The sequence below is a fragment of the Saimiri boliviensis genome, chromosome 10 (genome assembly GCF_048565385.1).
Source record: "Saimiri boliviensis isolate mSaiBol1 chromosome 10, mSaiBol1.pri, whole genome shotgun sequence".
In the NCBI taxonomy this organism is placed as follows: Eukaryota; Metazoa; Chordata; class Mammalia; order Primates; family Cebidae; genus Saimiri; species Saimiri boliviensis.
The window spans coordinates 63,124,796-63,152,129 of NC_133458.1; the positions used below are offsets into that span (position 1 = coordinate 63,124,796).

The 27,334-nt window shown below is 35.5% G+C and overlaps 2 protein-coding genes across 4 annotated transcripts in view; one reads left to right on the top strand and one right to left on the bottom strand.

Moving 5' to 3' along the window:
- Positions 1-27,334, top strand: part of GRM3 (glutamate metabotropic receptor 3) — a 220,627-nt gene that overhangs the window by 41,900 nt on the left and 151,393 nt on the right. The window lies entirely within an intron of this gene.
- ELAPOR2 (endosome-lysosome associated apoptosis and autophagy regulator family member 2) overlaps positions 1-27,334 on the bottom strand; it is a 376,613-nt gene that overhangs the window by 9,292 nt on the left and 339,987 nt on the right. The gene's annotated exons all lie outside the window — the stretch shown is intronic.

Consider the following 27,334-nt stretch of genomic DNA (forward strand, 5'->3'; position numbering starts at 1 on the left):
AGGTATTCTAAAATAAAGCTTTGAGAACCTAAGTTTTGTTTTTTTTCTTAACTGCTGTATCATATTACCAGTAAAAGGTATAGATCAGTTTCTAACCAGAAATGAAATAAGTCTATGTAGACAAGGCATAATCGATGAGAAAAAGCAGAAAAGCCAGCCCTGGTGTTCTTAGTAAGGGCCTGAAACAAGCTCTGGCACCTGTGCGTGTGACTGGGCTTTCTCTCTTGCTGAAGATAAAGGACATTCACTTCTGAAACAGCAGGATGTCACCTCTGTGTCAGACAGATCTAGATAAGCAGCCAGTGTGACCTGAATGAGTCCATTCCCCTTTCTCAGTTTCCTTATCTGTAAAAGTACAGGAGGGCTGGGTGTGGTGGCTCACACCTGCAATCCCAGCACTTTAGGAGGCCTAGGCAGGCGGATCACCAGTCAGGAAATAGAGACCATCCTGGCAAACATAGTCAAACCCGGTCTCTACTAAAAATACAAAAAACTAGCTGGGTGTGGTGGTGTGCGCCTGTAGTCCCAGCAACTCAGGAGGCTGAGGCAGGAGAATTGCTTCAACCTGGGAGGTGGAGACTGCAGTGAGCCGAGATCCTGCCACTGCACTCCAGCCTGGGTGACAGAGCAAGAGTCTGTCTCAAAAGAAAAAAGAAAGTACAGATGACTACATTCGAAGACTGCTGTAGGAATTCAATGAGATAACACAATTAAATCCCTGAGGAACTGAATGCTTAATATATGTAGTTTAAAATAATAATCATCAGTTTAAATAATAAACAAGATAGATTATGTCAGACTCTCACATATAAACAATCAGACTCCCGGACAAAATATAAAAGCTGATATTGAACTCCCTGAAGAACTATAAAAAGCAGCAGCAAATTAAGGGGCTATGATCCTAAAGGAAGAGAAACAGTTTAAGTGGGTGTTTCTCTGAAGACTACAGTTCAGCATGTGAGAAAAGAGCTCAATCAGAAAGAAAGCCTCTTGCTTCACTGAAGCAACAAATAGAGTTCAGAATGGCCAGAAAATTGAAAAGGGACAAAATTCAACCTAGAAGGTAACCCCAGATGAAGGAACCCGAAAATACGGTTCCAAAATTTTTCTTATGTGATACACGGGAAAACTCCAAAAAAGAAACAACAAAAATCAGGAGGGGGTTGCAAAGATATTTCTGAGATGTTTTAAAGATAAACAGAGATTAGTATTTGAGTGTCTCAATTACAAAGGCTTGGTAAAAACTTCAAGCTTTGAGTTGAGAGCTTCACTCAAGACTAAGAACAAATATGATGTAATCAACCCCAACAAAGACTAAAAGCAACCAACCAAGAGATCAAGATAAATCATTACTGCTATATCTGTCTGACAGAAAAAAAAAGACCCTTATTTAACTTGTCTATAATGTCCACATTGATTCAAAACCCACCATGCTTGCTAAAAACAGAACAAATTCATCAGAAAACAAAAGGAACACAAAAAAATTGAAACGGACACCTAGGTGTTTTAGATACTTAAATTACAAAACAGATATTTTTAAATAGCTATGATTAATATAGTCAAATGGATAAAGAATGTAAATTCAATGGAAACCTGAAATCCATAAATGCATCAAACTGAAATTCTGCAACTGAAAATATAAAAATTGAAATTAAGAATTCAGTAGATGGATTTAATAACAGTGGAAACATCAGAATAGATGATTTAGTGAACTAAAGACATGTCAATAAAAAGCGCCATGATTAATCCTTATAAAAGAAAAAGAAAATTTAGGGAAAAAGTCAGGGAAACACAGGATTCCATGAAAAGTTCTGATATACATTTAATCAGAGCACTAGAAAGAGAGAATGTTACAACATAATTTTAAAATACTGGCCAGAAATTTTTCAGAATCCATGAAAAATGTCTAAGTGTATGTACATAAGATCCAAAAAGGTGTACAAACACTAAGCACTGTAAAGGTGAATCAAACCACACTCAGACACATTATGGTAACATTATTAAAAAAACAAAGCAAAGAGCATTTTTAAAATGTCTGGGATGTAGACAGGGTATATATTATCTTCAGTTTTTCTTAAACTAATATTGACAGCCAATTTTTCAACAGAAAAAAATAGGAAAACAAGAAGAAAATGGATGGATGTATTTAGATTATTGGAAGAAAATAAAATTACCAATCTAGAATTTTATATATATATATATATAAAATCACATACATGATATATATGCATGTGTTTTAAGGGTTTTCAAATTAAAATGAAGATCCTAAGTCTTAGATGTTCACAAAGGTTAAGTAATACAAATTTTAAGTTATTCTTTTCAAGACTCTGGTGTTGCGAGACATAGTCTTGGTCGATTAATTCTGTTTATTATATATTCAAAACAATGAAATCTTAGGAAATAATTTTGAGTCATTGCTATTATCCTTATCCTGACAGAATACATTTTAACTACACTATAAAGTTGCCACAAACTATTAAGTTCCTGAGGTTAAAGTATGGGGAATATGGAGAATAAATAAATAATTCATTTATTCTACGATTAGTCCCATATTCCGACAAATGTTATCCTATTATAAGATTAAATGAAGTAATGAAATATAGCAGGCAAATTCTTCATAAATAGTAAGAAGAGCCTAAGGATAAGTTCATAATGGAAAAAGGAGTAAGTTATTTCTCTTCATTCTCAAGAAAGCCTTTTCTTGCCATGTAACTTTGTCTTTAAAGGTTTTAAAACATAATAATTCTGATGGGGTAGCATAATGTTAATATGTTACACTTTAGTTAAAAAGTTCTGGACAGATGTACTAAAATGCAAATAGAATTTGAAGAAAATATAAGATACTGGCCAAAAACCATTTGCGAACAGCTGTAAGAAGTACCTCTTGAATTAAAAGAAGGATAAGAACAGCAATAAGAATTCTTTTACCTGGATATCTTGATGGACTTAACATTTCAATACAAATTAGAAAATTTGAAGTTTAAACTTACTTAGCTTTCTCTAAGAAGTCCATCACTGGTATATTAGATTTTCATAAAATGCCCTATATATATTTGCTTGTAAGTAAATTTTTGCTTATAAATAATTTCAGTAATGTAATCATGGACTATACCTTGCAAATCCATCATCCATTCCTTCAACTATCATTCACTAAGTGTCTTCCCTGTTCTAGGACTGAGCAGAAGTCTGGGAATAAAATGGTGAACCAGAGAGACTTTGCTAGTAAAAGAAATAAAATGAAAATAGATTATGGAAATAGAAGAATAAAAAAGTTTCTATGACATAAACTAACAGTGGTAGGCAAGGGGCATATTTTCATTGGATGGGTCCTAAAAGCCTTCACTGAGGAGGTGAGAAGAGGGTGGAGAGTTCCAAACAGAGGGATCAGGCCTGGAGTTAGGAGAGAAATTACAGATCCCAAGAACTAAAAGAGGTCTGTGGGACCGGAGCATGTAGAAGCAAAAGGAGTGGAGCTGATGAATTTGGTGAGGAAGGTAGGTTCTTGATGCCAGGCTGAGGAGATTAAATTTTATCTAAGTACAATAGATGGCAGTTGAAATGTTCTAAGCAGAGAACAGACATGATCTGATTTACATTTTAAGAATTCTGTTGGTTGTTAAATGAAAAGTGAACTTAAAAGTCATAAGAGGTGAAGTGAGAAGATCAGAGATTTAGGTGAGAGATAATGCTTACCTGGACTGGAGTGAGCCTTCACCATGAAGTTAGAGTGGACATATGTAAAATACAGAGGCTGAAAATCTGCCTTACTGATGAATTGTATATAAGGGGTTCAGGGCAAGGAAGAAATCAAGATGATCCCATAAGTTCATCTGGGTAGATAGTGGCACAATATACCAGGCCTAAGAGTGCTAGTAGTGAGAGAACAAGAGAGAGGACAGCTTTGCCGAGTGGGAATCAAGTCTTATTTTGGACATATTAAACTTAAAAGTTTGGAGAGAAGTGTTAAATTTAAGAATGAGGAGGTTTGAGGGGGAAGCTTGAAGAAGTTAACTGCACACAAAAGATGAGAAATCATTCTAGGGATTTCAGAAGACATGTTGTATAAAGAACATATTCATAATTATAGACATCTGTTAAATTTAAGATTTCCCTGGTTGTTGCAAAAATAAACATCTTTACAATAAGGAAATTTGCCAGAGAGGTATAAATTATGTCTAAACTTAATATATCCAAAACAGACCTTTACTTTTCTTCAAAAATTCTGCTTTTTCTCTACCACCATTTTCCAGTTGCCCCAGCAGAAATCCTGGATTCTTCTCTGAATTTTACACTGCCTAGCCATTCAATCTCACACTCCCTAGTCATTATCAACAAATCTTATCCCTACCTCCAAATCAAATATGCAATTTAAATAATTTTCACAGGCTTCACCACTACAACCTGCCCAGGCCATCTTGACCATTGCTCTTACCTGGATCTCTGTACCATCCTCCTCATTTGTCTTCCTGCTTCTACCTTGGCAACTTCCCCACACACTCTCACACATTGCATTCTCCATTCAGCAGCCAAAGCAAGGCCTTTTAGCATGTCAAAGCATGTAATTTCCCAAATGCTAAAACCATGACTCTTACATAAATACAAAAGACATGTCAAAAATGTTTAACTCATCAATGAGAGAACCACAAGGATTATAAATCTAGTTCAAAGGATAATAAAGAAATAGGGTATATAGCAAAGGCATATTAAAATAAGTTCATTGAGTGATATGGTTGAATATGTTCCTCAAAACATGTTTTAGAAACTTAATCCCCAGAGCAACAGTGTTGGGAAGCAGGGCCTAATGAGAAGTAATTAGGCCAAAAGGGTTCTTGTGAATTGATTAATGCCATATTATGGGAATAGATTTGTTATCACAGGAGTGGGTTCCTTATCAAAGTATAGACTTGGCCTCCTTTTGCCTCTCTTGCCCTCTCTTTACTCTTCTGCCATGAAGTGACTTAGCAAGAAGACCCTGGACAGAGCTAGCACATTAATCTTCGACTTCCCAGCCTCTAGGATTGTGAGAAATAAATTTCTGCTCATTAAAAATTATCCAGTCTATAGTATTCTGTTATGGCAGTACAAAATGAACTAAGATGCCAAGAGTCAAACTGGTTAATGTCCTACAGGCAATAAAACTGTAACCTTTGTGGAGTTATTTTTCCTCTCTTCTTTTACAGGTTAGAAATGATTTGCCTTTCTAACAGACAAAAATCTACAAGTTAACATGTGATTTCACAGCCTCTGGGCCCTAATCAAAATAAAGTGAATATCAAACAAAGGTACTTTACCCTAGAGAATTAAATAATCCTTGGAAAGGCCAATTAGACAATGTTCTAATATAATAAAGGATGACACACGTAGCCATGATTTGGGCTTGTTTCCAAGTAAATAATAATTTTTCTCAACAAGTGTAGGTCAGGTCCTAATCCTCTGTTTACAAACTTTTTTTCTCTTAGAGTAACATAAAAATTTTCTATCAGACTATAGAGTGTCTACGTAATCTGGCCCATAACCATCTCTGACTCTCTTTCTACTATCCTTATCAATCATTATGATCCTACCACACTTATGTTGCTGTTCGTCAAACATTCAAGGTTCTCCTTCAGACCTTTTACTCTTTTCTCACTGCCTACTGCTATTATACCAGATTTAGCAATGGCTTTTGCCTTCACATCATTCAGTTATTTGCTCCAAGCACACTTATCTACCTATGCACCTGCCACATCTCTCTATCTCATCACTTTGTACTTTTCTTCATAGAGCCTATAATATGACATGGTAGTATTTCTTTATATGTCCACTTGTTTTTATTGACCTCCTTTATTAGAATATTAAGGAATTTTTGCCTATTTCATTCTTGAGGCCATCTCTGGTATTTTTAACAGTGCCTGGTAAATAATAGGCACATAAAATATTTTTTGAATAATTAAAGTACATAAACACTAACATTATTTCAAAATGAGAATGCAATCTTCTTAAAATAGTTTCTTATTAAAGAAAACAATTAAATAAGCAATTTCAAAAACCCATAGTAAAGCATGTATCAGATATGGGGCTCAGGACATGAAAAAACATTTTATTTTGGAGAGGAGGGGAAGGCAGCACATGTGCTCAGAACCTGGAGACTGCACAGATCCATCATGAAATGGCAGAAAATAAAAGGCAGTTTACAGATGGTGTAATATGAGCAGGTCCACATAGGTGAATTTTCGTCATCAAAGAGGATTGTCTGGCAATAGGTAGTTAATGGATATCATAAAGGATGAACGTGGCATAATGATAATTGGAGGGCAGACCACTGTCATTCATTGATAGCTTGCTCTATGTGAGGCTCTGTATCAGGCACTTTATCTATGTCATCTCATTTAATCCCAATCAAAACTCTTTGAGATAAGTAATATAAGACTTACTTTTAAATGAGACCACTGCTTCAGGAGCTGGAAGCTTCATACAATTAGTAAGTGGCAAGGCCTACATTAGGACATGAGTCAGAAGCCCAGGCACTAATACTGATCTTTGCTGCTCCCCACTGCCTCCCCACACACGGACAGAGCAGGAGATAGGTGCTTAAGTAGGAAGCTATAATATGAGTAAGCCCACCTAAAGATTTCAGAAACAAAGACACACGGATGAGGATTCAATAGAAGAACTCTGTGAAACTGGGTGATTATAAGAAAAAGGGTAAGCTTGTTGCTACCAAAGTCATCAGGGCCAGGAAAAATGGCCAAATCATAGGAAAATAAAAAAACAGGATCTTAAATTCTATGAAGAACAACATTCTTATGTTGTTAATCAAATAAACAACATAAGAGCTCAGTAACAAAAACCAATGCATGATATTAGATCAGAAACTTCTTGAGGCTAACATGCAATTGCAATTTAGAATTCCTGAAATCTCTCACAACCGTAAGGAAGAATGACCCCTGGAGTATTTCATGGTATGACCCTACAGGTAGCAGATAGATTATCTCAAAAAGAAAGAGGCCAAAAAGAGAGCTAGAGCAACTTTTATTGAAACTCAATTCATTGCAATGAGTATTTATTGATCACCTCTTTTTTTTTCAATTGCATTTTAGATTTTGGGGTACATGTGAAGAACATGCAAGATTGTTGCATAGGTACACACATGGCAGTGTGATTTGCTGCCTTCCTTCCCATCACCTATATCTGGCATTTCTCCCCATGCTCTCTCCCCAACTCCCCACCTCCCGCTGTCCCTCCCCTATTCCCCTGCAAGAGACCCCAGTGTGTGATGCTCCCCTACCGGTGTCCATGTGTTCTCATTGTTCAACACTCACCTATGAGTGAGAACGTGCAGTGTTTGATTTTCTGTTCTTGTGTCAGTTTGCTGAGAATGATGGTTTCCAGGTTCACCCATGTCCCTACAAAGGACACGAACGCATCATTTTTGATAGCTTCATAATATTCCATGGTGTCTATGTGCCACATTTTTCCTGTCCAGTCTATCATCGATGGGCATTTGGGTTGGTTCCAGGTCTTTACTATTGTAAACAGTGCTGCAGTGAACATTCAGATGTATGTGTCCTTATAGTAGAATGATTTATAATCCTTTGGATATATACCCAGTAATGGAATTGCTGGGTCAAATGGAATTTCTATTTCTACGTCCTGGAGGAATCGCCACATTGTCTTCCACAATGGTTGAACTAATTTACACTCCCACCAGCAGTATAAAAGTGTTCCTGTTTCTCCACATCCTCTCCAGCATCTGTTGTCTGCAGATTTTTTACTGATCTCCATTCTAACTGGCATGAGATGGTATCTCAATGTAGTTTTGATTTGCATTTCTCTAATGACCAGAGATGATGAGCATTTTTTCCATAAGTTTGTTGGCCTCATGCATGTCTTCTTTTGTAAAGTGTCTGTTCATATTCTTTGCCCACTTTTGAATGGGCTTGTTTTTTTCTTGTAAATCTGTTTTAGTTGTCTGTAGATTCTGCGTATCAGCCCTTTGTCAGATGGGTAGATTGCAAAAATTTTTTCCCATTCTGTTGGTTGCCGATTCACTCGAATGATTATTTCTTTTGCTGTGCAGAAGCTGTGGAGTGTGATTAGGTCCCATTTGTCTATTTTGGCTTTTGTTACCAATGCTTTTGGTGTTTTGGTCATGAAGTCCTTGCCTACGCCTATGTCCTGAATGGTTTTGCCTTATGTTTAAGTCTTTAATCCATCTGGAATTAATTTTAGTGTAAAGTGTCAGGAAGGGGTCTAGTTTCTGCTTTCTGCACATGGCTAGCCAGTTTTCCCAACACCATTTATTAAACAGGGAATCCTTTCCCCATTGCTTGTTTTTGTCAGGTTTGTCCAAGATTAGATGGTTGTAGGTGTGTTGTGTTGCCTCCAAGGCCTCTGTTCTGTTCTATTGGTCTATATCTGTTTTGGTACCAGTACCAAGCTGTTTTGATTACTGTAGCCTTGTAGCATAGTTTGAAGTCTGGTAGTGTGATGCCTCCCGATTTGTTCTTTTTGCTTAGAATTGACTTGGCTATGCAGGCTTCTTTTGGTTCCATATGAAGTTTAAGGTGGTTTTTTCCAGTTCTGTGAAGAAGGTCATTGGTAGCTTGATGGGAATAGCGTTGAATCTGTAAATTACTTTGGGCAGTATGGCCATTTTCACAACATTGATTCTTCCTAACCATAAACATGGAATGTTTCTCCATCTGTTTGTGTCCTCTCTTATTTCATTGAGCAGTGGTTTGTAGTTCTCCTTGAAGAGGTCCTTTACATTCCTTGTTAGTTGTATTCCTAGGTATTTTATTCTCTTGATAGCAATTGCGAATGGCCGTTTGTTCTTGATTTGGCTCTCTTTAAGTCTGTTATTGGTGTATAGGAATGCTTGTGATTTTTGCACATTGATTTTGTATCCTGAGACTTTACTGAAGTTGCTTATCAGTTTCAGGAGATTTTGGGCTGAGACAATAGGGTCTGTTAGATATACAATCATGTCATCTGCAAATAGAGACAATTTGACTTCCTCCTTTCCTAATTGAATACCCTTTATTTCTTTTTCTTGCCTTATTGCTCTGGCTTGAACTTCCAATACTATATTGAATAGGAGTGGTGAGAGAGGGTATCTTTGTCTAGTGCCAGATTTCAAAGGGAATGCTTTCAGTTTTTGCCCATTCAGTATGATATTGGCTCTTGGTTTGTCATAAATATCTTTTATTATTTTGAGATACGTTCCATCAATACCTAGTTTATTTAGGGTTTTTAGCATAAAAAGCTGTACAAAATACTATGTTAGATCTGACAGTACCAAAAGGTAAAAACGATCTCTTCTGAGTCCTTTGACCACAGCAAAGCTTTGAACTTGAAGAGCACAGCATTTAATAACTGCATTGCCTATTTTCAACTCATACACTGGAAATGAAAGATAATCTCCTTTTTACTACAATTTCATGTTTCACACAGGCAACTATGTATTAAGTTCACAAATCACTTCCATGCTATTAATTCCACAATTTTTCATTAACGCTGAATTGTAGAAAACAACCAAATGTTAACCCAGTATGGACTGCAGAGGAGAGAAGCTAATTCTGTCTGGATTAACACCAGAATTATTTATCTTACCTAGATGCATACAGTTTTGAAAATAAGAATGGGAAAAATCTCTAACAACTCAGTCAGAAATGAAGTACAAACTCCTCCTTAAAAATAAAAGAGAAACAAAACTGAACCTCATTCTGATTTCTCTTAGAAGTTTAAGGGAAATAAAATGACAAAGCATTTAGTAAATTATATAAAAGGTGTTAAATACTGAGTCATGGTATATTTATTTTAAAATTTCTGGTTTCACTTATGACTTGACTTTATTTGGCCACGTAAGTTAGGTCATTTTTCAGGTTCTGCAGTTTTCCTGAGGAAAACTGCTAACGCCAAGACAGTGCTTATTATTTGACAAGCAACACAATGACTGGTGTTCTACGGATTGAAGAAGAAATAACTGTTATCATCACTTCCTCACACATGATCATGTTCACAGGCTACTTTCATGTTAATTCTTTTCAGAGCACTTGTGTTGAGTAATGAAGGAAGATCAAGGGTTCCTTTTCATGACTGCAAAGTTAATTACTGCAATCAGAGAGCATTTGCAGTAGTGGTTTGTACCAATGCTTATTAAGCCCTTAAAAGTAGTCATTTACTTGATTCTTGGACAAATCACGTAAAATAAAGGAGTTCATAAAAGTACTTCAATTACCTTCCTGATTTATTTATCCCTTTCTTTCCCAACTGAAGTTCATTAAACTGTAGGCAAGAAAAGACGATGAACTTGTGGTAGATTAAAAATAGAGAAGTTGTCATGGAAAATGATCTATTTCCTTTCTCCTATAAATAGACATAAGATTTTAGAAAGGTGTTCATTATGAAAAGAATATCTGATTTGATAGTTTTTTGAGCAGATTTTTCTTCAATTCTGAAAATTAAAGTTATATAAGATCTAGAGAATTAAAATCTTTCTATAATGTTCAGTTTCAAATATATATTTCTTACGGTAACACCAATATAGGATAAAGGACAAAGAGGCCTAGAAACTAGTCCTGCTGTTATTTACCTAGCAACTTCATCTCTAACAGGTAAAAGTGGTCATCCACTCTATTAAGGCCAGGTCTTAAAGGAAGGGAAAGCTGAGCTTTGGCGTCAGATACCACATGCCTTCAAATCATGAACTCCCAGTTACTTTCCATGAAACTGAAATTAAGTGAATTTAAGGCTTCTACACTTTAGTTTCCTCAACAGAAAAGAGAGTGACAATATCTACCTCAGATAACTATAAAGAATCTTAAAAGAGATAACATAAATAATTTTCTAACACTTACTAGGCGTTTTTAAAGGGTGGTTCGCTTCCCCTAGAACTCACAATATCTGGATCTAAGGAAGATGTCATTCAGACAATGATGGTGCCTTTTTAAGCTGTAGAAAAGCAAAAATAAAACTCCTAAGAGAAGCAATGATATCACTCATGACGAATAAAACTTTTCATCTAAAAGCGTATTGTCTAGAAAGGTATAGTTTACCTTAGCTTTTACTGATAAATAACCAACCAGTTGGGGTAGTTGACTTTGTTTCCTGTCAAAGCTGGCCAACCAATTCTTCCTGTAAACACTTGCTACTCTTCTGCAAGTTAACGCCTCACTTTCTATTGCTTTCTAAACATGTCTGTTTCCTTTGCACCAAAGAGCTCAGTCAGTCTGTGGAAGGCTGAGTAATGCCCCCAGTAAAAGATGTTCACCTCCTAATCCCCATAAACTCCAATGGTTACCTTGTCTGGCAAAAGAGACTTAGATATGATTAAATTAAGAAAGAGTGATGGGAGATTCTCCTGCATTATCCAGGTGGGCTCAGAGCAATTACAAGGTTCCCTATAGGAGAGACACAGGAAGGTGAGAAGGAGTAGGAAAAATGTGGCAATAGTAACAAAGATTGGGGGCATATGGCCATAAGCTAAGGAATCCCAATAACCTCGAGAAGCTGGAAGAAAAATGAAACAGACTTTCCCCTAGAGCCTCCAGAAAAGAGCACAGCCCTGCTGACACTGGTTTTAGCTCTAGACTTGTTTCAGACTTTGGACCTCCAGAACTGTAAGAATAGCTTCATAAAATAGTCTCTTATGTGACTAAACTTGTGGTAGTTTGTTAAAGCTGCAATAGCATATTAATATACCATCACTACATTCTATGCTATTGATAGCTATTCTGTGTTAGAAAGGTGAAGAGTAATTTTTGCTTTTGGTTCTTCTGTAGTAATCGTAGTAGTAGTAATAGTGGTAATGGTGGTGGTGGTGGTTGTATGGTGGTGGTTGTGGTGGTGGCGGCCACCCCTCTGTGTGTCAAACACTGGGTTACATGCCTTATCCACATTGTCTCGTTCATACCCAACACTATTCTATGAGGGAACCTCTGTTAAACCCATTGTACCGATGAGACAACTAAGACTAAGATTCCAACCCAAAACTTTCTGATGTCAAAGCCCATTGTCTTAACCACTCTGCTATTCTGGCTCTCCTGACCCTATCCCATCTTTTCTCCCTTGTTCTCAGATTCCTATCCTATCAGAGAATATGGAGGATAAAAGATGGCTGTCTCTTATAGTTTCTTAAAAAGGAGTCTTTTTTAATGAAAGAAGGCTTTGACCTATAGGTATGTGTTTAAAAAAATAATAAAGCTATTAAGCAACTGCCTACATAGAGAAGGAGAATGGGAGTAAGAAAAAAGAGAAACAAATAGGGTAGGAATTAGAGAGAAGAATCTCTGAAACCACATACCCAAATTCATTTTCTCCTCACCTACAGCGGCTTTGATTATAGTATACAATTAAACATAAGCAGAAAAAGAAAGGTACAAATATACAGGGTTTGTACATAGAATCAATTAAAAGACCAGCTTGACCCAAAGAACAAATTAGGAAAGGATGGAAAATATTTATAATAATAAAGCAAGGTCAGTTTTTGGAGAGGCTTGCCTGTCAGGGGGAGTTCAGACCTGGTTTGTCAGAGGATGTAAAAGCCTTTGTTTCTAAAGAAATAATTATGAAAAAATTAGAGAAGACTTTTGTTTGAAACTATTGCTTCCACCCACCCCACATTATCAATTTTCCTAAAAGCGTAAGTTTAGAATTTCAAAATGAAGACAATTTTCAGAAATGTTGACATAATTGAATAACTTTTCTAATTTTTTAAGTTTATAATCTAGAGATAATAAATATTACTAATTTTGAAATTATTTTCCTTAAAAAATTGAAATTTCTTTGCAAACTTACTTTCACAGACTATTTACAGTGTACTACATATTTACTCAGCTCTAAGAGGCAATAATTCCCTCCCTGGTGTTCTAAAGCGCTTCTAAAATAGATACCAAACCCAAGGAAATGTCTGAAGATGGAAAAGCAAGGAACAGACCCGCTGACTTGAATTCTTTTAGCTACATTATCTCTGTCTTCTCATTAATCCTGAAAATTCTTTGGGGTAATATTTTTAATCTCCATTTAATAGATAAAGACTCTAAGACTCAGAAGACTTAAATAAATTGACTGGTCTTACAGATACTAAGTAGAAAAGCAGTCTGAGCTAAAATGTTTTCTATTCATTGGCAAGGAATTAAACTGAAACAGACATTTTAACAATAATATCCTTTTACCCACCCATTTTCTATAGCAGCAAACATTTCAATTACATGGAAGAAGCAATTGACCTGGGGGATTTACCAAGATTTCGATGGTCTCACCTCTTTGAACCAAGTATTCTTTGACATTCTTATGACAAAGAACAACTGTGCCTGTACCACAATCTACTGCTAATAGTCTAAGAGTAAAGGATCCCTCAGAGCACCCTTTCAGAGAAAGCTTATGAAAAAAGTTCCCTCACTTTACTCACACCTTTTACCTGGTACAAAGACTCCCATATCTAAAACATCTTGCTTTACATATATTTAATTTTAAATATTTGGAACCCCAATGTGCAAATGCATAATTTTCAAGTTCAATTTTCTATTTTAAAACTGGAAAAAGTGGTGAATGTCTGCTGATGTGTTAATATCTGATTAAGACAGAGAACAAAATGGGTTACCCGTGTGAAGCTAAAAGTCCTTAAGAACACTTTCCCAGGAAAGAGCGGCAGCTGCCTCATTTGAGTGTCATAAGCCAGTTCTATTGCACATTCCATCCTGTCTTTCTCATTAAACCATGTGTCTTAGACAACTTGAGGTTTACAAAAACATAGCCCCACTAAGAGTATATATCTTTTCTAGGAAGTTGTTCAGTTTTGCTCACGTGTTGAGGCTATACTCCAAAGAAGGATGACTAATAAATTTTCCACAAGCCTCTGAAGATCTTAAATCACATGCACAAAACCAGAGATAAAAAATTATAGTTTAACCATAAAAAGGAAATATAAGGAGAGAAGCCATTAGACTGTTTCAGGAGAGAAAACCCTTGAGCTTATTAGGAAAGATTGAAATTCAGAAAGAGAAAGTTCACTGAAATTAAGTCAGCTACCTTAATATAATAAAATAAAATCTCTCAATTTATTTGAATAACAAAGGTTAACGCCTACCAGCTTATATAGGAAATTAGAAACAATACCTATTGGCCTGAAATTTTCTCTGTCCACCCCTTGTGAGTTATAAATCAATCCAGGCACAGACTCTGGATGGCTCCTGCAGTTTACTGTAGTAGTTAAATAACTTGGCAATTATTATTCTTAATGGCAATTCCTAAAAACACCACCTTCTTTGCTAACTTCATTGTATTTCCCATTGATGGACAAAATATACTGATAAGAGCGATTAAACTTAACTCTGGTCATGAGAAGTAACATTTTTCTAAAAAAGCACAGAATACCTACAAGTCGTTGTATTATACAGAACTTGTATTTTCTTAAAATATTCTTTGGTTTTCCACATTTTGAACATCCCTTATTTATTCAATCACAAAAAGTTTTAGCATAATATAAATTATACCTTCTATCACACGCTGAAATAGAAAGCCAACAGATCTCAGTACAGAATTAGTTCACCCAGAAATTAACAAAATGGTTTTGAAATAACTTGGTCAAAAAGAAAGATTATCATACAGAAAAAGTTATGCATCATGAGAAGAGAACTAACTTTTCACAGAAGACAGAGGGAAAATTAAAGGTCACACTTGTTATTATCAATATCCTTTCTCTGGAGTAAGAAAAATTGACTGGCATTCATGCAAATTTGAGAATTTCAAGAGACTTTAGTGAATGTCTATTCTACAAACATTTCTGGTTAATGAATTAATTAAGAGGGTAGGCAACAGTATAACCCACACTAGGCTTTATAGCATGCTCTTCTTAAACTTTGTGAATTTTCCACGGTCCAGAGGCTGGTATATTCCTCACATATTACCAACACATTGAGAACAGATTCATCTGTCAGTGATATTGCCATTAACCAAGCTCATGAAACTCATATATCAAAGTCAGAATTCCATTTTATTAATTTGCGATAAGAAATAATGGTCTTGGAGACAGGAATACCTAAATCTCTATAACTAGCCCAACTACTTATTTTAGATGGATCTAAACAGGAAACCAATGCGTAATAAAAAAAAATAATTTGAAAAGTGTGAAATTAGAACTGAGAGTTAAAATTAAGAAAATTCATTAAAAGGCAGTTTTCCTTTTTTTTCTGTTTTATTTTTTTATTTTTTTTCTTTTTTATTGTATTTTAGGTTTTGGGGTACATGTGAAGAACATGAAATTTTCCAACAGTCTCGAAAAGCCCTTTGGTTTCTGTTAAAGCATTCACTATGGGAAATTTCATTTCTGATTTTTAATTGTGAGGTGAAATGGGAGCCTACAATCTTGCTTTCAAATTATCGGAAGAAGCCTCACATCAGTCCCCAACAACTAACCATGATTTTATTATTTTTTCCACTCTAATTAGCACTGTATTTTAATTAACAACCCTACACCTGTCTTGGAAAGTGTTTCCTATCTTCTTCAGCATGAGCAAAAATTGCCCCACTCTATTTTGGTTTTGAAATAACTTGGTCAAGAAAAAAAAAGTTATCTTAGTTATGCCCCAGCAAGTCGACACAGAGCGCAATTAAGGAAGCCAGAAAGTGAAATACTGTTCCATATCAGGATCCTATTCCTGATGTTTTACAGAGAAAACCAGTCATTTACATAAAAATGGAATGTGGATGGGGTCAGTCACTCAAAATAAATTGTTTCTGCTTTCATGTGTTCTACTTGGTGTCTGGAAAAAAATAAATAATGTTCTGAGATAGACTCATAAGCATTCAGCTTATGTTAATAGCATCAGTACCATTAACTTACCCTCTATTAATTTGAAACATATCATTTCAAACAGATTAATTGAAGTTCATTGTAATTTTAATGAAAGTCTAAATTTAAATATTCTACACTTTCAAATTTTCATAATCCCACACATAATCCAAATTAGTGAGGCTCTACTGTTTAAACCACAATTGCATTCTGTCATCCAGAATTAAACTGGAAAACACAGATTTTCATTAGTAGTTTTGTAAATAACAATAATCTAAAGACTAATAAGAAACTAAATACAACCTTAAAAAGATAAACAATGTCCAATTGAAGAACATTTTATTACATTTTTATATATTGAATATCATACATGGTAACTATTAACTAGAATATTTTATAATCAGAATAAACATCTGCTAATCTATTAAGTAAAAGAAACTTTACTGTATTTGAGACATTGTTCAAAACAATAAATTTAGGGGTCTCAACACAGAGTCCTAATACTAAAGGTAAAAATCTAAATTACTTTGTAGAAAGTAAGACAAATTCCTACTGGCAGAGACATCAATAATGAAAATGTTGAGAAATCTCTTCTGGTCATTTTCAAGATTAAGGCAGTTTAGGCTTGGTTTTATTATATGGTATTACTGAAACTGTTTCTCCTTTATTTTTAACATGTATTTCCTTGGTTTTAAACTAAATTGAAGTAATTCATTGTGAATCATCCATAATTTGCCCACCTGTGTTATCTTCTTGCTCTTTTATTAGATCTTATTTATTCAGAGGGTAAAAGACATTCAACTGTAACTACTCAAACCTATTTATTGACCTTCAAGTTTCAGACCCTGAAAGAATACACTTATGGGAAACAAAAATTGATACACCTACAAATATTACATAATTTCTAAGAATGGCTTTTTTGAGGGTATATAGGCTAATGCTGAGGCAACAGTGGGCTTCATTTGAAAGAAGTATTCATTTTACATAAATCCGATACAATCTCCTATTTATTCAGAATTTCCTGTACATATGACTGTTGCATTGGACCTTTACAACAATACTGTGAGGTAAGCACATCAGAGTCAATCCCTACTTCATCACACTAGGGAAGACACTGACAAGCAGAGAGATTCAGTGCTTTGTCCAAGACCACATGCCACGAAATATTTGAGAGCCAGGACTAGACCTAGGTCTTCTAAAGAAAACCTTCTTAAAATTCTTATTCTATTAAATAGAAGATACTAAGCTTACATGAGTACAAGTGTGAGACCATACAACAACAGAAAATGAAAAGGAGACAAATTCCTCACTAGATTATCTGGGGATTATCTCAATCCTTCACTTAACTCCTCGTTTGGGACATCGCAGCCCTGTGGATCATCAGGGTTGATCGACCTGGCTGGTTAGGCCTGCACCTCTTCATTCCTTGCTGCATCTTCTGAAGACAGAGTGAACGACGTTCTTAAGCCAGGCTTTCATATGTGGCTGTATATCCCTGCTAGATGCCCACAACAACCAACTCTGTTTAACATCACAGAAAACACAGGGTTATAATATTTTTAAGAATCTAAGATTCTAAAATGGGGTTTAAAAAGAGTATATGGCTCATATTCCAATGAGGTTCTGATAAAGATCAGAAGTATAAGCTTAAGTTCAGCTCTAGAATCCCTAAAAGATCCAATTATTATTCTATCATTCTCTTTTTTGTCCTTATTCTTTATAAAATTTAACCCTTACACTGCAAATGAAAGACTAGGCAAGAGTAAACAAAATGATCTCTATCTTCAATTTCCCTCATTCTTCTTTTTGTTGTTTTTAATGTAACATTTTAGCCCTGGTGAATATTTGAGTACTTAGCAGTTCCAACACTTGAACACAGTTCTTGATTTAGATGGGGGGGTGGGGGAGGGAATAACAGAATGCCAGGTTCCATAGTGAGCCTGTGTGTCAAGAAGCAGCTGATCATTGAGATGTCAGAGTCATTCTTCAGGAGGAAAAACAGGCAGAACAAACATAAAAGAGAACAAATCAGCCATGTTGAGTCCTAGGAGATGATTTCCCACAAGCTGTATAAACTTTCTCCAGTTAAACAAATAATCCTAGAAATGAAGTTTTGTTTTTATACTTTGAGGACACATAGTAATGATTACCTGTGGTTTTTCTCACTGGAAACCCTGAATATGAGACAAAACATGTTTTTGTTTCTTTTTTATTTTTTCCCAGATAAATGTCTTAAAAAGACATTTCTAGAATATAAACATTTCTTATGTCAATGTTTTTTATTGAATTTAAGTTTCATAATCATCATATCTAACTTTATTCAAAGAACAAATTTTAGGTACAGACAAGTTTTTGTTTTTAGGGACCAGTTCACAGTATCCCACTAAGATCTCTTGAATACTTTCTACTACCTCAGAGATGTAGGGGAATCTTTCCTATATGAAGTGTAGTGTGAAAGGTTCATTGAATTTCTATATATTCTGAGAAATTTTTTTCAAAGAACACCTTTGAAATTCAATCTTAGATAAGACAGCAGAGAAACTGAGTAGACAGAAGAGAAGAATCCTGGGAGAAGTAGCTGCATTCAAAGGTCATTGAAACACATCAAAAGAGTGTGTTAGCGTCCAAGTAAGACCTTGGGCCTAAATCCATGTGGATGTGTAAATGAGGATTATGTAATGCTCATATCCTGTATTACAATTGCCAAAAGTATATGATAAGGGAAATTTTCACTTTGTTCTCTAGGAATGTGTATTCATTCATTCATCCCCATCTGTCTTTGGCTAAACCAGGGCTCAGCCAAGTGGAATGATTCATCAGAAAAGAAATGGAAAGTTGATGGTACAGTCAGAACATCAGTGTTCCATTAAGTGCGGTGTTCCACTGAAACACACCACCTCAGTCCCTTTTAATTGAAGCAGATGAAATAGTAAAATAAGTTTATAACTTTTGAAGGTCCTTTCTAATAAACCTGCCCTAGACACCAGACATATGTTCAATGACCTTTAAAATTAAACTAAGCTTTGATACTTTTATGAAATGCTGCTTCCCCTTCCCCAAAAAAGCCCACTAAAGTGTCGGATATCCCTCTATTAATAAATTTGCTTAATCCCACAATTTTTTCTCTTTCTGTTTGTCTTAAATTATCTCTCTACTTTCCTCAGGCGCTGATTGCAGTTTTTTAATGTATTCCCTTAGTCTATTAATCCTGACCCTGTTAATATTTCACATGGTAGCCTTGTTTAAACAGTATAACCAATTATTTTCATACTATGTATTAATAAAAAGTACCAGCATTTTTCTCATTTCTTCATTGACAGTCAAACATATTTTCAAACTAAGCATTTTCTTTATAGGTACAGATAAGAAAAGTAGAATAAATTCTTAAGTTTTGATTAGATGATTTTTGGATTAACTAGATAATTATTATAATTTATTCATAGAAATACATTAATAATCATCAATGATAGCAACACCAATATTGTTCCATTATCACCTGAATAATTCTTTAAAGATTCAGACCATAACATTGGACCACAAAAGGAAATCATCCTTTCTAATGCATTTTTACAATGAACCAAAACATACTTAGTATCTTCCTTTCTAAGTCCAAACATAAATGGAAGTCTTTAAATGCTATTCACAACCACACCAAAGGACAACATCAAACATCTGGAATTTTGCAATACACCAAAGGAAAGATTATTTATTCAACTTTAATCAGCTCAATATTAATTTCATGAATTTTACACCTAGAGGATTCTGATTGCTATGGTTCTTACCATAGCAATCAGAATAAATTTTACCCTTGAAAACTGGTAATTAATTCTTACACCTTGAAAGACTGAAAAACCTAAGTTTCTGAATACATTTACATGGAAATTAACATTCTTTTCTACTGTTTCTTTGAAATTTCTTTAAAGATTACCTTTCCTGGTTCAGTTCAGACTGTATCAAACATCCATTAATATAGTTCCTTTGTCTTTAGATCCTCAAAGGCTTGGGGTTTAGAGAAACCTCAAGTGTGCAAAAATCTAGAAACTAAGGAAAAGCCAACCAATGTTAACTATGAACTAATTTCTTTAATTTTGAGAATGGTGTTGAATGCTGTATTGTTAGGCAATACTGACACAGGCGTCTATTTCACATACATCATTTTCCTCCATGTTGTAGCGTTTTTCTGAAAGTCCAAAGGCAGTTTTAATAAGGGAACTTATGTGTAATACAGATTATATTTTTATGTGAAAGTAGAGGCTGGTAGGTAATACTAAAATATAAATGAATGTTATAAAACTATTCCAGTGAGATATTCCCAACAGCTCTCTATTTTTTCCTTCCTTCCTTCTTTCTTTTAAATTACCTGCCCTTTTCTTTCAATGTCATTTATTTTTCAATCTTTGGACCACTTATTTTCCCATTAAAGTGAAACACAAAGAATGGCTTTCATTACATCTCAGAGAAGTGAAGTGCCAGTCGATTGGCAACAACATATAGGTTCCCTCATTGGAACCTATATATAGAGATGAGTGAGAGAGTCATCTCTACTTCTCAATTTTGAGACAGACTCTTCACAATGAATAAGTAATTTCAAAATCAAAAGGACCATTTGTTGAAAAAGGAAGCTGAGGCTAAACTAGCTGCATGATTTAAGTCATCTTGTATGCTGAGTTGTGAGCCAGTAGACAAGGCTCTAGAAGCTTTTTAAAAATTTTGGTAGACATGATGACCCGTGTATGCATACACTATAAAATCTGGCATTAAAAGGAGCACAAGGGTCTTTTCCTTTGTTTTGCATACATAATTTTGAGAAGCACATTTTTGGATGAAACACTGCAAACAAAAACAGAAAAAATAAATAAAAATGGTTTAGTCAAGTTCTGATTTTTATTCTTGGGCTCTCTAGTAATCTTACATCACCATGCTTATAGTAGGACATAAATATCACCTGATCAATCTCATCTCTCCCCTTTGGAAAAACTTGTCTCTGAATCATTAATTTTTATGTCATGTTTAAAGATCACCAAGCAAGATTATGCTGATGAAGTTTATTAAAAAATAAAGTTGGAAAGCAATTTCATAATAGCAAGTAAACACAAAAGGGTCAAAGCATGAGAAATACTGCACCAGACTTTAGCCCATCTGCAGATAATCTGTCTAGGATGATAAAACTTGTCTTTTGTTTATATAAATCCATAGGCTATTGAACAAAAACTTTATATTTCTAATTATAGGGATAAATGAAAATTACTGAGAGACACAGCTTATAATGAATTTACTGAAATGTTAGACCATTTTTAATTCTGACTTTCCTATAGTTTGGAATATTCCTTTAGCCCAGAAGGTCAAGGTGTGGTGTAGTGCTAGAAATACACCTTAGGGTTTAAAGTAAGATGACTACAGCCCTTTCTTTTTTTTTACAACTTATCGTAATCTCCATCAACAAAGCTATATTGAGAATTTCCTCTGCAATTTATAATATATGATGTAAGATGCTGAATTCAGCAGAGACTATGGTCTCAACTTTACAGTCTAAAAGGACAGAGAGGATAGACACACAATAGGCCACATATGTCAAATGGCAACTACAGATAGTAAGCATTCAGATGGGGCAGGTCACTTCCAGTTGGTGTTAGCCAAAGCAGGCCTTATAATGGGCAGTATGCTGATGTGCAAGTGGTAAAATAGAGAACACAGCAAATCAAGGAGATGACACTAACGGAAATGTAGAGTCAAAGGAGTGCAAGGCTCACATGGAAGTATATGGATCTGGTAGCCAAGAGCCAAGTGCACCGTTGTTAAATGAGGGAAACAGGAGAAGTTATGCTAGTATGCCAGGCATATGAGCTTGAACTAGGAACATCGATATTGACAAAATGGGCTTTTTTTAAAGTTTACTTTAATTAGCAAATAATAGCAATATAAAATAAACATTTTATAATTCATAATTTTATCATATTAACAAAGCAAGTATTTTTATTACTTTGTATTTCTTTCCAGGGATTTGTCCATATGGCTGAATATTTTTACCTAGAAGTTGTCATACCATTTTGCACTTCGATATTTTTCAGTGAACATTATAACACTGAACATATCTCTGCTGCTTTTTAAAATGTTCTTTGAGGAAATATACTTCCTAGAAGACTGAATTAGACCAATAGCAAGACAGAAGTAATTTCTTGATGAGTTTTTATAAATACACTTGTTTGGAAAGTCCTTAAACATATCTACACTTTCCACAACTTGAATTTTCCAGAACAACCCTGATAACAAACATTTTGTTCTATAGTCCTCCCCCTTCCATGACTGGTACACTCAGACATCAGTTTTATGACATATATATTAATTTTATTGTCTATTTTTAGCAAATTGGTTTGAATCACAAATATCCTTCGCTTACTTGCCGTGTGAACTTAGACAACTTGCTTAACTTCTCCAAATCTTAGTGTTGGTGAATATTCAGTAGGAGGTGAATAATGATACCTCCTAAGACTGCTGTGATGAATTAAGGAGGACTTCCGTGACAGTGTGGAGTATAGTTAAGATTCTGGGACCATTCTGCTAAATTCAAAATTTAGTTCTACTCCTGGCTCTGGGACCTTGGGCAAGTTATCTAACATCAGCTTGCTTAATGAGAACAATGAAGATGATGATAATAACAGACACATATGTCCTCCTGTCAGGGCTGATGTGGGGAACAAAAGAGTCAAGTGGGTAAAGTGGCTTGTAATTGTGCCTGGCAGATGCATGTGCTAAAAATGGGTTCATTATTATTACATAAAATGGCTGGCATAGTATTTAGATCATGGTAAGCAGCCAATAAATGTTAATTATAGATATTACTTTTTACTCAGGCAGAATGCTTTTATCATCTCTCTTAATCAATGTTTGTTTTCCTTCTACTAAACCTGGGAAATACAAACCCAGTTTATTTAACAAACAATTACATAATGTTTACCAAATGCCAGGGACTCTTGCGAGCACTTTACAAGTAGTTCGATTTACATTAAGAACCCTACGAAAAAGATACTGTTGTGATTCCAACTTTGAAAAATGAGAAGCATGAATTACATAAAGGTCATATAATTATCCTAATGTCACTGAGAGACTATATGTCAATTAATCAACTCCAGTACTAATAACAGATAACACTGGGAGATTCTAAGCCAGGCTCTCTGGCTTTGGAGCCTACACTCTTAACTATGGCACTGTGTGGTTTCCAAGAAAGGAAAACTGTCAACCCGTAGGCCCTTTTCTCATGCAACCTTCTAGGCCATATGCCAAGCAGCATAAGCCCCCTTCTTGACACTTGAAGATCTATGGTGACAAGGCCTATAAACATTCAGGCTCCATGCCCAGTGGTCTCTACAGTTTGCAACACCAGTTCTCCAACCCCCACCCTACAATGGCCACACATAGAAGCCTAACAGTTCAGATGTCTGGGAAATTCCAAAAACAAAAGGCAGATGAGACGCAGCAGGGAATTTTATCCATGAATGTCTTCACACAAGAATCTAAATGCCGATTGAGGGCATGTTGCCCTCCATTGAGGAGAGACCAGCTCCTGCTGGCAGGAAGCTCAGCGTTGACAACAACCACTGAAAAGAAGGCGGAGAGCTTTGCCAGCTGGGGATAGACATCTGGCAAATGATCAGAGGGATGCCATGTCAATTAATCCACCCCAGAGCTGGATTTCAACACAGTTCCCCTTGGTGCTATGCAAGAGCTTACTGAGTCCACTATTGGAAGAATAGAGCCAAAGAAATTCACCCAGAAGCAAATCAGTTTCAAAGTAATGAGGGCATAACTCCTAATTATGCACCGTTAGAGAGGCCTCCTGACCAGAACATAACCAAGGCTGAGCAGAGTCTAGTCTGAACATACCTTTAGAGTTTAAAATATTGAGCAATTAGGTTTTATTTAAGATTCAGGTCTCCATATAAGCAAGGTGTAGGAGAGTTCCTTCACAATTAGCTAAGTAGCTCAAATCTCTGTCACACACATACACAGTGTAAAAAAAACAAATCTTAATTTTTATCTCAGAAAAATGTTACAGAGGCTATTTCACTTTGACACCTAATTTACAACCCACATACTCAAGGTCTCTTCTTTCATTTATAGTCAAAGTAATTACAAGCTTAGATTTCCCATGTGCTGCTGTATGAGTGCCTTTAGGTAGCAATGAGGGCTGAGTTTGGCCCTGAACCCACAATTCCAGACCGTGAGTTTTTAATCCCAATTGTATTTTGCATTTCTAAATTTTTGAGCTACTCCAATTCTCTGATTTCCTTAAGGTCCCCATAACCACAATGAGTTCCCCTAATTCACCCAACTCCACCACACTGCTCCAGGGTTCTCGCCTAAGAACCTTGCTCCCTACCCATCCTACCCCACTGCTTCATATTTCCTCCGAGTCAGCTAATCACCGATCTTGTAGGAGGCTGCTTCTGCGCTCTCATTCTAATGACCCAAGTAAATTTTATTCTCTTGCATATGTACCTAACCAGGCTTCCCCTTTATTGTCAGTTTTGTATGGCTCCTTTACTTCAACATTCTCTCAATCTCAGGTAAGAAATTCCCCTTCCATTAGATCTACCCTTGTGGTACCTTAAGGGGGGTGGGGGTGGCAACTGGAACCAGCTCTCCTCTCATCCTCAGGATGGATGCCTGAGATTCTCTGCTGTCAGCTCACACCTGTCAGCGAGCCCAGTTCTCTTTCCTGCGGGGTTACTTTAGACCTTGAGATGATATCATATTAGTAGATATCAAAGTTCTATAAATGGTATAGGTCTAAGAACACTGAAATCTATAAAATTAGAATACATATCAGAGCCTTATCGTAAATGTCTATGACTAAAAAACATATCAGTATCTATCGTAAGACTTAGTTGATGTAGGGAGATAAGAATAGAATAGAGGCATGCTAGAAGTGTGAATTATCTTTAGATGACTAAGGAAACAGTATTTGTTGTTTTAGGGGTTAGTTGCAAAGTTAGGCAATGGGAATGACCAATTTGAGGAACACATATAATGGCATGTCTTGCTATTAAAAAATGGAGCTAGCATTTCACATTACGCTTAAATTAAAACAGCATTTTCTCCTATCTCAAAGCCAATTTTGAGTATGGCTTTGTACCCATAGCTAACAATAATCAAGAGACTACTTGTTCATAAGAATAGGCTGCAATTATAACTTCTATTGTCTTCTCTTTCCATTTTTTCATAATGCAAATATAATTAAAAATATAAGCAATATAGTCCACTTATTTCTTTTCTACGAAGTCCCTGATTTTGAATTTAGTTAAATTTAAAATGTCTAATTTTTTTCATTTCAACTCTAGCATTTTTATGCTCTCTTCTGTCATTCTAAGTGGTTATTCCTTTTCATGTTTTTCCCAAGTCTTCAAATACAAATGGACTGTTGTGCTGGAATTTAACATTTGGACAAGTTACATTTATATTTACTGGGAAAGCAGATAGTCTAAGAAAATTAAAAAACAAAATCCTTGTATAAAATAACTATAGAAGATTTAAATAATTCATGTCATTTTCTGAATCTCTATGTCCAAAAGTAAGCTGCTACACTGTTTGTGTGTGTGCGCGCACGTGTGTGTGAAAGAGAGAGAGAAAGATAGAACAGCGAGAGAGAGATATTTCTTTTCAATAACTTGGGGAAAATCATTTTTATAAACAAAGAAAACCAAGTCCCTTTCTCTGTAATTCTCAGCTCTAGCAAACAGTGTATTTTCTCAGATTCTGTAGAAGACAATACAGCCCAGTGGCTAAAGTTTGGACCATACGACTAGATGACAACATGCCTTCAGAGTGTTATTATGTGCTAGGAAAATATAACATAAACCAAAAGACAGATTATTATTATTATCACGTATATTTTACAGATGAGAAAACTCAGGCACAGAAAGGGTCAGTAACATGCCAAAGTCACAGAGTTAGAAAAGTGTTAAAGCCCCTGGGCCTCCTGACCAGGTTGTCTGCCTCCACTATTCATTCTTTAAACCACTCTTCATGTTGCCTCACCTAACTTGTAATCCTGACTCTACAATTCGGTGTGGCCTTAGACAAGTACCCTCTCTGAGGTGCACTCTCCTCATCTATAAAGTAGGGACCATAAAAAACCATAGTTCATGTAGTAGGGGCTCAATAAATATGATGTCTTCTCAAATTTTAAAATTATGATAGAACGGTTACCTGGAAAATATGTCTATCACAGCTTTTGTGAACATTTAATAATGATGGACAACTTTGCAGAGCAAATCCTAATACAATGCAACAGATCACCGCATGCGTATATGTACATAAATATACTTACATATATGAGGCCATATTTCCCTGAGGTTTTGTGCAAAATTTTTCTGCAGTATCATTTGGTGGCACATTAAATACACTAAGCACTTTTCCACGATTTTACACACTTTTCCAAAATAAACTCCTTCGTCATTTCCTTTTACATTTCTCTTTGTAATCTCTGTTCCACTCCCATCACTGCATAACAATTACCCTATTCATGATTAATGATATCCTTTAACTGCCAAATATACAGGTCTCTATTGGTCTTTATCTAGCTTAGCTTTTCAGAGAATGGAACAAGATGCATAATAGGTGCTCCATAACCATTCACCATCCTCACAATTTACAGTTAGTTAATTACACATGCATTGCCCTAAGCCAGGCGCTCTCTAAAGCTCTTTTTGGTTTCTGAATTCCTTTTTCCACATACGTTAGACTCGCATTCGACATATAATCCCCCAAGGTTCCGTCCTCAGTCCTCTCTCCATTTTCCATCTCCTCTATTAGGGTACATACACCTTAAACCTGACCTCATCCTGAATTCTAAATACTCAATTCCAAACTTCTGGACATTCTACATGAATGTTGGGAAAATATCTCAAATTCAACACGTCAGAGCAGAATTCTCCTCCTACAAAACCTGTTTCTACTTTTCTCTGCTCTGTCAGTTAGTGGCATCCTAATATTCAGATCTTCCAGGAGAAAACCTCTGAGGCAGTCTTAACTTCTGTCTTCAAAGTCCAGTCCTCAAATTCTGCTTGCTTTACCTTTGACATGCCCCTTAACCTCCTCTTCACATCTATTCTTCCCCTAGAACTGGTTCTAATTGCTTTCCATCTGAACCACTATAGCTGTATTTATAAGCCATTCTTTCTACCTCCTGGCATCTTTTTTCAGCATATTCTGTTTGCTACCATAGTGTTCTCTTTCTAAAACTCCTATGTTGTTACATCACTTCATCATTTCTCTATTTTAAAACCTTTAATAGTTGCATTTTAAGTGTATTTGTGAGGAGGTACATGAAATAATTTAATTCATTCAAATAATGTGCAAAGATCTAATCAGGGTAATTGGGATATACATCAACTTGAATATTTGAATTTATGCTAGAAGCATTTAAATTATTCCCTTAGGTGTTTGAAATGTACAATAGATTATTGTAAACTATAGTTATTCTACATATGTATAGAACACTAGGTCTTATTTCTTCTTTTTAAAGCTGTACATTTGTATTCATTAATCAACATCTCCTTA